The sequence below is a fragment of the Vombatus ursinus genome, unplaced genomic scaffold (genome assembly GCF_900497805.2).
Source record: "Vombatus ursinus unplaced genomic scaffold, bare-nosed wombat genome assembly UNPS02014818.1, whole genome shotgun sequence".
Taxonomy (NCBI): Eukaryota; Metazoa; Chordata; class Mammalia; order Diprotodontia; family Vombatidae; genus Vombatus; species Vombatus ursinus.
The window spans coordinates 13,419,482-13,431,910 of NW_020954596.1; the positions used below are offsets into that span (position 1 = coordinate 13,419,482).

General features: G+C 39.5%; 1 protein-coding gene across 4 annotated transcripts in view; it reads left to right on the forward strand.

The window, feature by feature from the left end:
- AFAP1 (actin filament associated protein 1) overlaps nucleotides 1-12,429 on the forward strand; it is a 243,348-nt gene that overhangs the window by 50,118 nt on the left and 180,801 nt on the right. The window contains exon 1 of one of the 4 annotated variants that reach the window (XM_027836597.1): nucleotides 10,076-10,139. The exons of the other annotated variants lie outside the window; for them this stretch is intronic. The gene's annotated coding sequence lies outside the window, so the exon portion shown is untranslated. Of the gene's footprint in view, nucleotides 1-10,075; nucleotides 10,140-12,429 lie in introns of those variants that run through there. 4 annotated transcript variants of the gene reach the window in all.

Sequence of the window (12,429 nt, forward strand, 5' to 3'; positions counted from 1 at the left end):
GAGAGAGAGAGAGAGAGAGAGAGAGAGAGAGAGAGAGAGGTGGGAGGAGTTATAGGAAGGCAGACTTCAATTTGCTGTCAGGGAAAAACTTCCAGACAGTAAGAGCTATCCAAAAGTGGACCAGTCTACCTCAGGAGGTACGAAGTTTCCTGTCACAGAAGGTATTCAGCACTTTGACTTGCTTGTTGAGGGTGCCGTAGAGAAATTTTCTTTGACCAGAGAATTTCTGAGGTTCTCCTCATGCCTTTTGCTCTGAGTTGATCTTTTCACTTCAGAGATGTGAAAAAAATATATTGTCTGCTGAACAAATAACCTAGAGTGGTTGTTCTAGACCAAGGATAAGATGCGAATGAATCTAGACATGAGCATAGTGAAAGACCCTAATCTTAGTATGCCCTCATTGCCTACTACAGACAGTTCTGTTCTCTGTAGCAACCTTGAATTGAATGGAATTTATTTAAAATTATTGGGATTTTAAATGTAATTTAACTGTTTTAATAGAACCTAGGAAACACTTGTTACATACTTGAGGCCAAAAGAATTGATTACCTTCTGAGTTAGTTTATGAATTATTAGCATAAGTAGAATATTAGACCTGAAAGGAACCTTCCGGCCACATGGTATAGAAGATGGAGTGCTGCACTTGGAATCAGGAAAACCTTGGTTTGGATTCCATCACCATCACCTTCTAGCTCCTAGTCCCTGGGGAAGTCACTTCATTTCTCTCTGGGCTTCAGTTTCTTCATCTGTAAAATGAGGGGGTTGAAACTTGAAGGTCCTTTTTAAGCTCTGAAATCTATGATCTTAGGATCTATCCAACCTTCTGCATTTTCCAAATGGAGAACTTGATGCCCAAAAGGATTAAGTGATCTGCCCAAGTTTAGTTAGAGAGTGAATCAATGACAGTGATAGGCACTGGGCTCTTTGGGTGTCCTGACTTCATTGCTCTATTGCTTCTTCTTTAAAAGTATCAGCAAGACATTTGAATGCTGGGGGATGGCTTGACATTCCTCGGCTGAACGCTTCTGTCTAGTCATCAACGTATAACTCCATAGGATTATAGACTGAGGAAAGGATCGTAGGGGTCATTCCATCCAACCTCTTCATTACACATGAGGAAACCGAGGTCTAGAGAGGTTGACTTGTCCAAAGTGGTGGATCCTCCAGATAGCAGTGTACATTAGGAAGTTGGAAGCACAGGTCTAGAACTCAAAGGAAAGATTGTGACTGAAGACATAGATTTAGGAGTCATCTGGATAGAGATGGTTGTTGAAACCCTAAAAGGGAATGAAATTGTCAGGGGGGAAGGAAGGAAGGAAAGGAGGGAGGGAGGAAAAGGAAGAAAGGAAGGAGAGACGGAAGAAGGAAAAGGAGAGAGGAAGTGCTTACTACCTGCCAGGTACTGTGCTAAGTACTGGGGATACACACATAAATGAAAAGAAAGACAATTTCTGCCCTCAAGGGCGTCAGTTAAGCTGAGGGAAAACAACAACAACAGCAACAACAACAACCACAAAACCCAACTTTGGAACATAGCTACTTTTAGGAGTTGGGAAGATGAAAGGTGAATGGATGGATGGGTGAATGGTTCATGAATGAATGAAAAACAATTTAAGAAGCACCTACTTTGAGGGTCCGTGTTTGCAGAGAAGGAGTGGTTATAGACATGGGAGAAGAATAATTGGAGGGGAAAAGGAGAGTAGTGTCTCTGAATTTGAGGGAGGAGGGAGGATCTCTGAAGGGCAGGGGCGTGGTGAGCAGCGCAAAGGAGGCAGAGAGAGATTTGGGGCTGAAGTGGTGTTGTTCCTCTCATCCCAACAGTAGGCAGATAGCTATTCTACCTATACACAATAAAGCAAACAATGTTGGAACAGACATTAAAACTGTAAGCTAAAGGGACTCATACTTCTGGTCCTTTGATGCTCTGTAAATTTTAGCTCATCATTATCAATATAAAAGAATTACAATGAAGAATCCCTTTGGATCTATGACTGGCCATTCTCAGTGTTTCATTGTGTTCTCTTTGTCTATGACATATTAAAGAAAGCATCTTAGGAAAGCAGAACTTCTCTTCTAATTTAATTTTAGCCTAGAAAAGCAACTATTCTTTCAGGGAGATTCAGAGATTTAATTTTGTGACAGCTGAATTTCATTTGTTGTCTCATGAATGCATTTCTTATCCCCTGGTGGTTTTATTTGACAGCTCTCCCCAGTGGAACTTCTATAAAAATCACACTTCCTTTTGGAGAAGGTTAAGGTTACTTTTATGGGATGCTTGCTTCATTTTAACCAAAAGATCACCTTCCAAGAAATGGAAACATTGTTTGGCATTTTGTGGAAAGTGAATTTATTTAATCCCATCACATTGGCTACTGAACTGAGAGAAGGAATGCTGTCTCGGAAAGAAATGGGGTAGGTGGGAGTGGGTGGGGGAACACAATCCATTGCCTTAAAAACAAGATTTTTTTGGGGGGGGAAATTGGTTATTGAGTGAGGTGACATGTTATATTGTATTGGTTATTCCTCTGAATTGCCACATTGGTTTTTGTCCATGTGCATAGTTGGCACTTTATGAAAGAAATAGATGTAACAAATAAAAATACCTGCACTTTCTTTGGTGCGGACAATTCCTTTCCAGTCCAGACTGCAATCCTACTCCACTTGAATAGGCAGCCTTTGCAAGTTGTGGACAAGAAAATAGTTTTTAAAAAATGATCTCCCAGTGTTCATCTTTAGTGAATGTTTGTTGGATTGGACAAGCTTTTCATTTCGCTAATCTTATACACACACACACACACACACACACACACACATTTATGGAGGCAGGCTCTGTGGAAAGACCCAATTACCAGAGTCCAAATTTATATATTTATATTTATATTTCATTTGCTAACTGGCCAACACATGATCTTCATTGGGTCTACTCATTTTGCGAATTCTGCTTGTCATTCACTTCAATTGATTTCAACGAATATTTATTAAGTACCTACCATGTGGACCTCCTCCCAGTAATTTATAATCAACCTGAAGATTAAAATCTGTCCTTCTTGTGGGTGAGTCCAAAAAAGTTTGGTTTCCTGTTAGGGAATAAAATAGACATCTGATGGCAGATTTTCTTTCAAATCTCCCTTTCAAGCATTCTCTCTCCTCATTCCTTCGTAGCCCCCATTTCATGCCTGAGTTGGTCTCAGTCTTACAGCTCTTCTTTGTTTGCCCTCTCTGGATTTCAGAGAAAGCAATTCTACCCACAAAATTATATGTACAAATTTTATTTGGAAATGTAAAAAGCATTCTTATGCTCAGGAAAATATGGGGATTGTTAGTATCATATAGAAATACAGCACAATCCCTAATTGGATTTTTCATAATTTGTATGATATTTTGGTTCTATATAGGCATGATTTTTGATTGTGGCTTAGATTAGGGATGTGTAATTTAAACTCTACCTTGATTCTAGTAGTTAGGGTGAGTCATAGAGTGATAGGTTGTCAGAGGAGGAAGGGACCTTAGGATGTAGAAGGTTGGAATTGTAAGGGAACTTATAACAGTGTTACAATACATAATTTCTTCTTATTTTACCCATAATTATAGCAAGCATGCTTATATGAATTCCAAGTTCATAGCAAACAGGAGAAAGAGACATGTTAAAAAGCAAATAAAAAAGTCCTTAAACCTTGAGGTTATTTCTTAGAGAATCACCTTTCTAGGCCTCAGTGGCTCCTGAGTATAATAATTGTTCTAATTATGATTCTGAATCATCAGGGAAATTACACTTAGAAATCCCTGTTTAAGAAGGTAGGAAGGTATGGAATACATTTTAGAAAGATTCATGTTAAAATATTAATTTAAAAATAAAATAATTTTTGGTGCATAGAATCAAAGAGTATCTTGAATACTCTTACCTAGGAGGCAGCTCTATGGAAAGACCCAATTACCAGAGTCCATTCATTCCCCAAGGGTCCCAGAGAGCTAGGGCACAATCCTGTTTTCCTCCACTAGTAACTGTCATGTTGTTAGAATTTTGGAGCATCAGAAATGTGTCTAGGGTACACGATGAGGCTTAATTATCCATAGGGCATATGTCCATCTTGTTTGAGGAATGGTTTCAGGCTTTTTTTTTTTAAACTTTGGAACACTAAACAAAGAAATCGAGAATACCTAGGTTCTGTCCCAGCTCTTTTTGTTGTTCAGGCATGTCAGCTAGGAAGGCCAGCTAAGGCTGTCCTCTCATTAGCACTGTTAGTTAAAGCAGAACGAACAAACCAACTTAAATCAAATCAGCAAACATTTATTGAGCACCTTTTGTTGTTGTAAAGTTGTTTTTCAGTCATGTCCGACTCTTCCTGACCCCATTTGGGGTTTTCTTGACAAAGATACTGCAGTGGTTTGCCATTTCCTTCTCCAGATCACTTTATACATGAGGGAACTGAGGCAAACAGACTTAAGTGACTTGCCCAGGGTCACATAGCTAGTAAGTGTCTAAAGCCAGATTTGAACTCAGGAAGATGAGTCTTCTTGACCCCAGGCCCAGCACTCTATCCACTGTGCCACCTAGCTGCTATTTACTATTTACTATGACTTTGGGTATTTGCCTTCTCTGAGTCTCAATTTCCTAATCTGAAAAATGATGGAATTATACTAGATAATTTCCAAGGTTTTTTCAAGGTCTAACAGTATGTATTTGAAGGGATCTGCTAGCTCCTTGTTCAATGATTCTCTGAAACAGTGAATGTGAGCTTGTGTCTACTTGGTTGAATCTACCTTAAGATCTCCCAGGCTGCAATTTGGCCAGCTGTCTTTTCCCATCACCATACCTCTAAGAGGGAAGGGACATCATGTCTTGATTTGCATTTGCTCAAATCCCATGCTATTTCGAAACAATTAAGACATGGAGCCTTATTGATAGCAAGCTAGCAAACCAAGAACTGGGAAACATCTGTCACTTGGGCTGTGTACATATGCCTTGTCTACATAAGCAAACAAGTTCACCTCAACTCCAGAAGATCTGTGTTCACTACAGTGGTGTGACTGACATCCTCTGTAAAGTCATCCTCCATCACCTCCCTTATTTTAATGGCCTGTTTTTCATCCTTTACAGAAAAGAGAGGAGTAAAAACTAAAATTTGCTAAGGTTTTTGTTGTTCTTGTTACAATCAATAAAACATTGGCTTTTTTTTCTTCTTTCTAATTCTAGACTACCTTGGGCCCTGTTAGTAGGGAGTAACCCATAGAATGTAACAAAAAAAAGTCTCCCACTTCCTCTTTTGTTATCATCATGAAACAATGTTTTAGAAAAAGTTGATTGTGCCCAGTGTAGGTGAGGAGAGGGAGAAAAGGCTAAAGCAGAATAATTTATGGCTTCAAAACATAAAATATCTCTTAAAATGTTGCATTTGGAATGGTGCCCAAGATTACAGCGAGGTTCTGAAAAATAACTTCTAGGATTTGGGTTGGGGAGGGGACCTCACAACACAGTTTGCATAAACGTATTATATGCATGAGTCATTGAATCATAAGATTTAGGGTTTAAGATCATCTAGGTCAATATCCTCATTTTATGGATAAGGATATGGATACCCAGATACATGTAGTTGAGTGATGGGCCTGGAACTCAAAAGAAGGTCTTCTGATTTCACAGAGATTTTTAATGTGCCCTTTATCAGTCACAGAAAGGAAGAATCAAAAGGGCTCTTAGACCTAGATAGAACAAAATAGCAGAGCTGCGAAGTGCCTTCAAGCATAGTGTGTTAGCAGTGAATGCCTTGATGTTTGTTCTGTACGATGGAAATAGAGATTTCATGAGAAAATTCATTGCTGGCATTTTTCTTCTCTAGGATATTAAATACAATATCATGGTTTTTTTTTTAATCAGAAAAACATGGAATGTGCATCTTCTTTGGGATATGAAAACATACTCGCTTTCCGCGATTTTGCTCCTCATTCTCCTTGATCCTACCAGTATCCTGTGACTTCTAGCCTTCTGTGGCACAATACCTGGCACATAGTATATGCTCAATAAATGCTTTTTATTGACTGACCAGTATTTGTGGCTTTCATCATTATATTCTATATCCTGAAATGTTCAGTGTCAAAAGAAAACACTAATCACACTCATCGAGTTCACTCTGTTCCATTTCCAGACAGTGACAAAGTGAACTAACACAAGCATTTTGTCTGAAGTTAGATAAATTCAGCACAAATTTTGAACGAAAACCCAGGGAATCTGTTATTCTCCTTGCCAGTCTAGTGTTTTTATCATTACCTGATTTTGAAAAGCTGAATAAAATAGGACTAATTGTATTGATTCGTTTTAAACTCCTCCTTGGCTCTGCATATGTAATGACGGGGAATGGGTGAGAATTTGCTGCTTTTCTCTTGAATAAATGACATCCATAAGAACATGGGATCACAGTTAATAAGTTTTGTTCATAGAGTAAGTAGCAATTTCTGCATTGATTTTTAAATTTCCAGAGGTCCTTTTCTTGCATACTTTGTACACTATAAAATAATAGGTATTATGTTTGGGTAAGACCAGATTAGGAGAAGGGGAAAAAAATCTCTCCTTCTCAGTCAGGAATTTACCAGATAAGCTTATCTGAAAGAAAATTCAAATCTGATTAGAAACCATTGTTCTTAGAAAAACTATCTCACTCTGCTGGTGCCGTCTAGTAATTATCTGTAATTGAAGGAAGACAGATGCAACATTAGCTCCTCTTTTTAATAACAACCTTATTAATTTTGAAGTGAACGGCAGGAGAAGCAGATGGTAAGATGAGACAAGTATTTAAATATTTGGCCATTGATAGCTTTTTTTCACCCCTGTGTATTAAATGGACCTTTGTGATTGGCCAAGGCAGCAGAGTCCTGATTGCTATCGGCCCCTGAGCCAGCTGAGTCCTTTGCCAGAATGGGTTCAGAAGGGTTTGCACATTTTGGTTTATAGTTGCCTCACTGGGGACATGGAAGACCTCCCCCTTCTGCCCAGGCTTGCTTGCTGTGGGATTGATGGCATACAAGGAATGTGGGTTTTAAATGTTTAAATTAATAAACCTCATCTCAAAATGACCACCAACCCTCTGTGATAGGGATTCAGAACCTCTGCTTAAAATTTTTCCTCTTCTCCATTTCTGTCTTTTGACTAATTCACTGAGTATGTCTACACTGACTCAGGGAGAAAAGATTCAGATAACTTAGCCATAGTGTGATTGTAGGCAAGTCCCTTCATCTCTTTGAGCCTCAGTGGCCTTATCTGTAAAATGGGGGTAATAATATTTCCACTCCCTAACTCACAGGACTGTTTTGAGGAAAGTGCTTTAGAAACCATGAAGTGTTATTATATCAATGGCAAATAATATATTGGAATGGAAAAAACAACACCTTCATTCACTATATTGCTTTTATTATTAAATTGACACTTATATATCCCCTTTTCCTCCTTCTCCCAAACATTTAGATACTTGACTTTAGCTAACCTACAGTAATTCCTTTTAAATATTAGGAAAAAAAAAACAATAACCAAACTAATGCATAGACACACACTGCTCTTTTTTATTTAATAACTAAGATAACTATTCTGAAATTGTTTAGGAACAAAAATGTTCATCCTTATTATTTACAGGTTGTTTTTATTTTTTTTTAAAGGGAAACTAAGATTTTGATGATTTATGTAGGAGTTGGACAATCTTTTTTGAAGCCAGAACTACAGCAATTCAAAGTTCAAACTAGAGGAAACCTTAATGATTAATGTAGAGTCCAACATTCTTATTGTATGGATGTGGAAACTGAGGCTCAGAAAGGGCTTGTGCCTTGCCCAAAGCCCACATAGTCAGTGACAAAATTCACCAGAACCAGGCCTCTGTACTCTGGGTCTCAGGGCTCATTCCAACTGTACCAGGCCCAATAACACTCTGATGCCTGACCTCCTTCTCTAAACACTTGGCCCCATTCCCTGTGACTCCAATAGAAATTCATTCCGTGAATTATTCCTTTGCTGAGATAATTGTTGCTATGGAGCAATGCCCTGAAGTTGACATGTGGCTGAGTTTTTAAGTTTCCAAGGTTTTCATCTTTGCATATAGTTTCCCACTGGTTTCAAGGTATTCTTCCAGGGGCAGCTTCCATATGGGAGGTTTGCTTTTTACTTTTTTTATTTTTTTAATTTTAGCTGGGTCAGGACCCATTTTAAGTAGACAGGGGGCAAAACACAACTGGCAATTTGGTTTCCATATTCATTCCAGCTGTCTCCTGCACATTCAGCGATGAAGTCATTGTTTCCTGAGGAGTGACCTGTGTTGCTAACCCTGATTATTGCATTCTCTTACTGCTTGCAGTATGAATAAAATGTTTCATGGAGCTCACATACTTGTGGGGTGACTTGTGCCTTCTTAGTTACTTGGGTGATGTGACTTGTGGAACAGCTGGTTCAGGCTATAGAAAAGAGCATTCATTTTAGTCAGAGATATAGCCAATTCTAAATGCTCAAAGCAGGATGAGACCTTAGAATGTGGAATATAGAATTTTGGAGCCATAAATGATCTTAGGCTATAGGACATAGCATGCTAGTGCTGGAAAGGGCCTTAGAGCATGGCATCTTCTTTGGAAGGACTCTAGTGTAACTTCAACTCAAAGCCTAAATCTCATGAACAACATTCTTAATAAGTGGTCATTTGGTCTCTACTTGAAGGACACTGGTGACAATTAATTATGCCCCAGATAGCCTACTATAAAAAGAAAAAAAAAGAAAAATAGTCCTACCTTCAAGGAGCTTACATTCTAATGGAGGAAAACGCACATAAAAAAAAGCTGGAAAAGGAGAGGATGGGGAATGAAGGTACCCAGCTCAGAGACAAATTCAAGACATGGCTGGCCTCCTCTAATGGAGATTCTGAGAAGGAGGGAAGGAGAGAGGAGAGAAGGGGGGAGGGAAAGTGAGGGAGAGAGAGACAGACAGACAGACAGACAGAGGGGATTTCCAAGGTATGAATTCCAGGTTTGGGGTGATCTTCCAGCATGAAGAAGTTTTCAAAAAGGTCTAGAATGTTGCCTAGTGAGAAATGAAGCACTAAAGTCTTAAATCTCCTCCATATAGCAACTTTTAAAATATTTTAAGATGACCATCATGTTTCTTTCTCTTCCTCAATCTCTTGTCCTTTACTCTACTCCCATATATTTGCATAGAAACACAGAAGGGAGTTTAGAAACTGTCTTTTCCATCATTTTCATTTAGTAAATGAAAAACATGAAGCCTCAGAGAGGAGACTTGCCTAAGCTCACACAGGGTGGTGTGTGGGCATTTTTAACTTCCATTCAGCCTGCTGTGTGCAAATTGGGTCCAGAACCTCAGTCTCATTTCCCTGTCCAGTGTTCTTTCCACTGTTGTATTCTACTATACTGCCGCATCCTTAAAAATTACTTTTTAAAATAACTTCATGCAAAGAGTTATTTCCAGAGAAGTTGTTTCTTATTTTCCTTAACACATGGGATAGGAAATTCTTTGCATATGATGGAATAGTTTGACAGTGTTCTCCTGGCAAAGTTTCAAATTCCTGGAGGTTTCAGTGATAATTTCAATCATTGAGAATGTCACCCTTGCAAGTTCTAATTATTCAAGGTTTATTCAGTGTTAATACGATACGGAGACAGCTGTATTTGTAGCCAAATGTATAAGTGCGATTGGTGCTTGAGGTGTTTAGAATATTGTAGCCAAAGAGATAGGTTAAACATATTCCAGGTACACACAAGTTTCCTGACATCTGCAGATTTGATGATGCCTCTTAATTTCTAGTCAGTGGTCTTCCAGTCACTACAGAAAGACTACTCTTTCTCTGTCTCTATCTCTGTTTCCCTCCTCTCTGTCTCTCTCTTTCCTCTCTTCCTCCTTTTCTTCTTCCTCCTCCTCACTCTCTCTTCTCTCCCTCCTTCTTCTCTCTTGCTCCTCCTCTCCCTGTCTCTGTCTCTCTCTCCCTATGTCTCTCTCTGTCTCTGTGACACACACACACACACACACACACACACACACACACACACACACAGTCTAACCTTGTCATTTCCTTGTGTAGGGAACTGATGGTATGGAACTCCTTCCACCAACACATATTGACAACTCCCTGCAACTTTTGGAGTTTTGGAGTGTTACTGAGGTGAGGATTTGCTTAGCACGGAACCTGGAACATAGTAGGCACCTGATAAATGCTTATTGATTTCAGTGGTTTGTTCTGCCTGGCACAAGCTGGTGCCATCTTTCCCTCATGACACCATTTAGGCTTCCTTGACTGTCCTAATGGTGATAGTTGCTTTTGGTAGTGATGGAGTTCTCAGAATCCTCCGCAGGAGTTTTTGGGGACAGAAATAGGGTAAATGGCCTGGGAATGATGCTATTCCTTGAAGCTCTTGGCTTGTCCACTTGACGTCTATTGATGGAAACATCAAGAAAAGAGGTACTATCCATTGTGCTGTAGATCAAGGACTCTGGAACTCAGTGCTAAAGACTGAACTAATGAAGACACAGAAGCAATTCCAGTGAGGAGGAAAGGGGGTGATTATTTAAAGAGACAGATGTTCCTTCATGGAGGACCTTTTGACTAACTTAGATTTTGAAAAAAATGTGCAGAAGGTATACCCAAGAGCAAATTATGGAGGATGAAAATTAATGCATGGGCCAAACTTGTAAAAAAAAAAAAAGATTGTCAAGAGTGCAAAAGCTCTGGATAAGCCAAAGCTGGTGAGGCAATGTAAGAAAAACCACAAAGGATAATTCCACCGCCCTCTCTCCCCCACTTTTCCCCCCCATATTGGATTGGGTGAAAGAAATTGGTACATTTTGGAGGAGGAAAGTGAACCTTGGTTTTTATGATTTCAAGCTCAACATTCTCTTCGTTATTGCCTCTTACAAGCTGTAATGTCCCTAGTCCTGGATTGGATTCACCAAGACCTGAGTTCCAGGGCTGACTCTGATTCTCTCTTACAGTGTTTTCTTAGGTAAGTTACTTTTCTTCCCTAGGCATCTGTTTCTTTATCTGCAAAATGAAGGGATCAGACTAGGTAATTTTGAAGTTCCCTTTCTTCATTCACATTCTGTGTTCTAAGTCCCATTCCTGAGCTGTAACATTCTGTGCACAGAATGTTCTAAGTTCCTTTCTTTGGTTTCGGGTTTGTAAGGTCACTCATTCCGTGTTTCATATTCGTACAGCTGCTTCCAGCTTGAACGTTCCATTATCTAACATTGCAAAAACTTAGAAAATTGCCCCTTATATTTATAGGGAGAGATTGTTTGGCAATGAGGTGTCCTTGGCTGACAGCTCCTCATTGTGGTGCATGGCATGGTTGATGAGGACTCTGACAGCCAAAAGCTGGCGGGAGTGGGCCGTTTTCAGCTGCTATGCATTTGACTTTAATTTGTATGCACTATATAAAAGAATTGTGTGTGCATCCAAGACAAGTACATTATGCTCCCAGCTCTATTCCTGTCACCCTCAATCTATCTGTTCTGCATGCCCATCTTTAACAGTGTTTACTTTGGAGAAGCACATCAGTATCAGATTTCCTCATTGTCTCCTTAGTGCTACGTTTGATCATTCCATTTCCAAATCCCTCATCCAGTGTTTTAAAAGTAAAAATTGAAGGATGGGTAGGGTGAGTGAGAATGACCAAAGTGCCTTCATAGAATGCTGTCTTTTTTGTCCTGATAGCCGTTCTTTTAGGGGAGCAGGGTCATACTATCTGGATTTTAGATGGAAAAAGATGAAAAACCAACTGAGGCCTGGCAAGGGTAAGACCTCTTCAGTCACATAACTAATTAGTAATAGAGTCTAAATAACACATCAGACCTCCTTAGTCACATGACTATTTAGTAACTGAGTCTAGATTAGAACCCCCTCCCTGTCTCCTGACTACTCGCCTGGGATGCTTTCCATTAAACCATGTCTCTCCAGGAGAGAACCTTTTAAATGTGGAAAAGGAAGTACACTTAATGTAGGGAGTGATTTGGATTAAGGTAGTTGTCGATGTGCCAGTATATGCAGAGTGCAAGGGTGTTGTTCAAAGGTATATTAAGCTACTACCTAGGAGTTCTACAGTTTCTAAGGAGAGACTCTCAGAATCAATGTTGGCATGATTTCTTCAGTATTGGAATATTGCTTTGGTTCATTGCAGTAAGTCCATCCAACTGATCAGATAAGTTACTAAAGATCCCTGGTCCAGGATGCAAAAGCCCTGGGAGCTAGTCCTGGCTTTGCTGTAGCTTCCCTTGTGACCTTGGGGTAAGGTCCTTCCTATTCCTTAAAAGTGGGGGAATTGGATGAGATATCTTTAAGGTCTTATGTTTCCCTGATTCTCTTACTGTGAGCCTTTTCAAAAGGCATCTTTTGAGAAATTACTCTGGTAGGCTTTCTCTTAAAATAGAATCCAGCAGCTGGTGTCTGTTTGTCACTT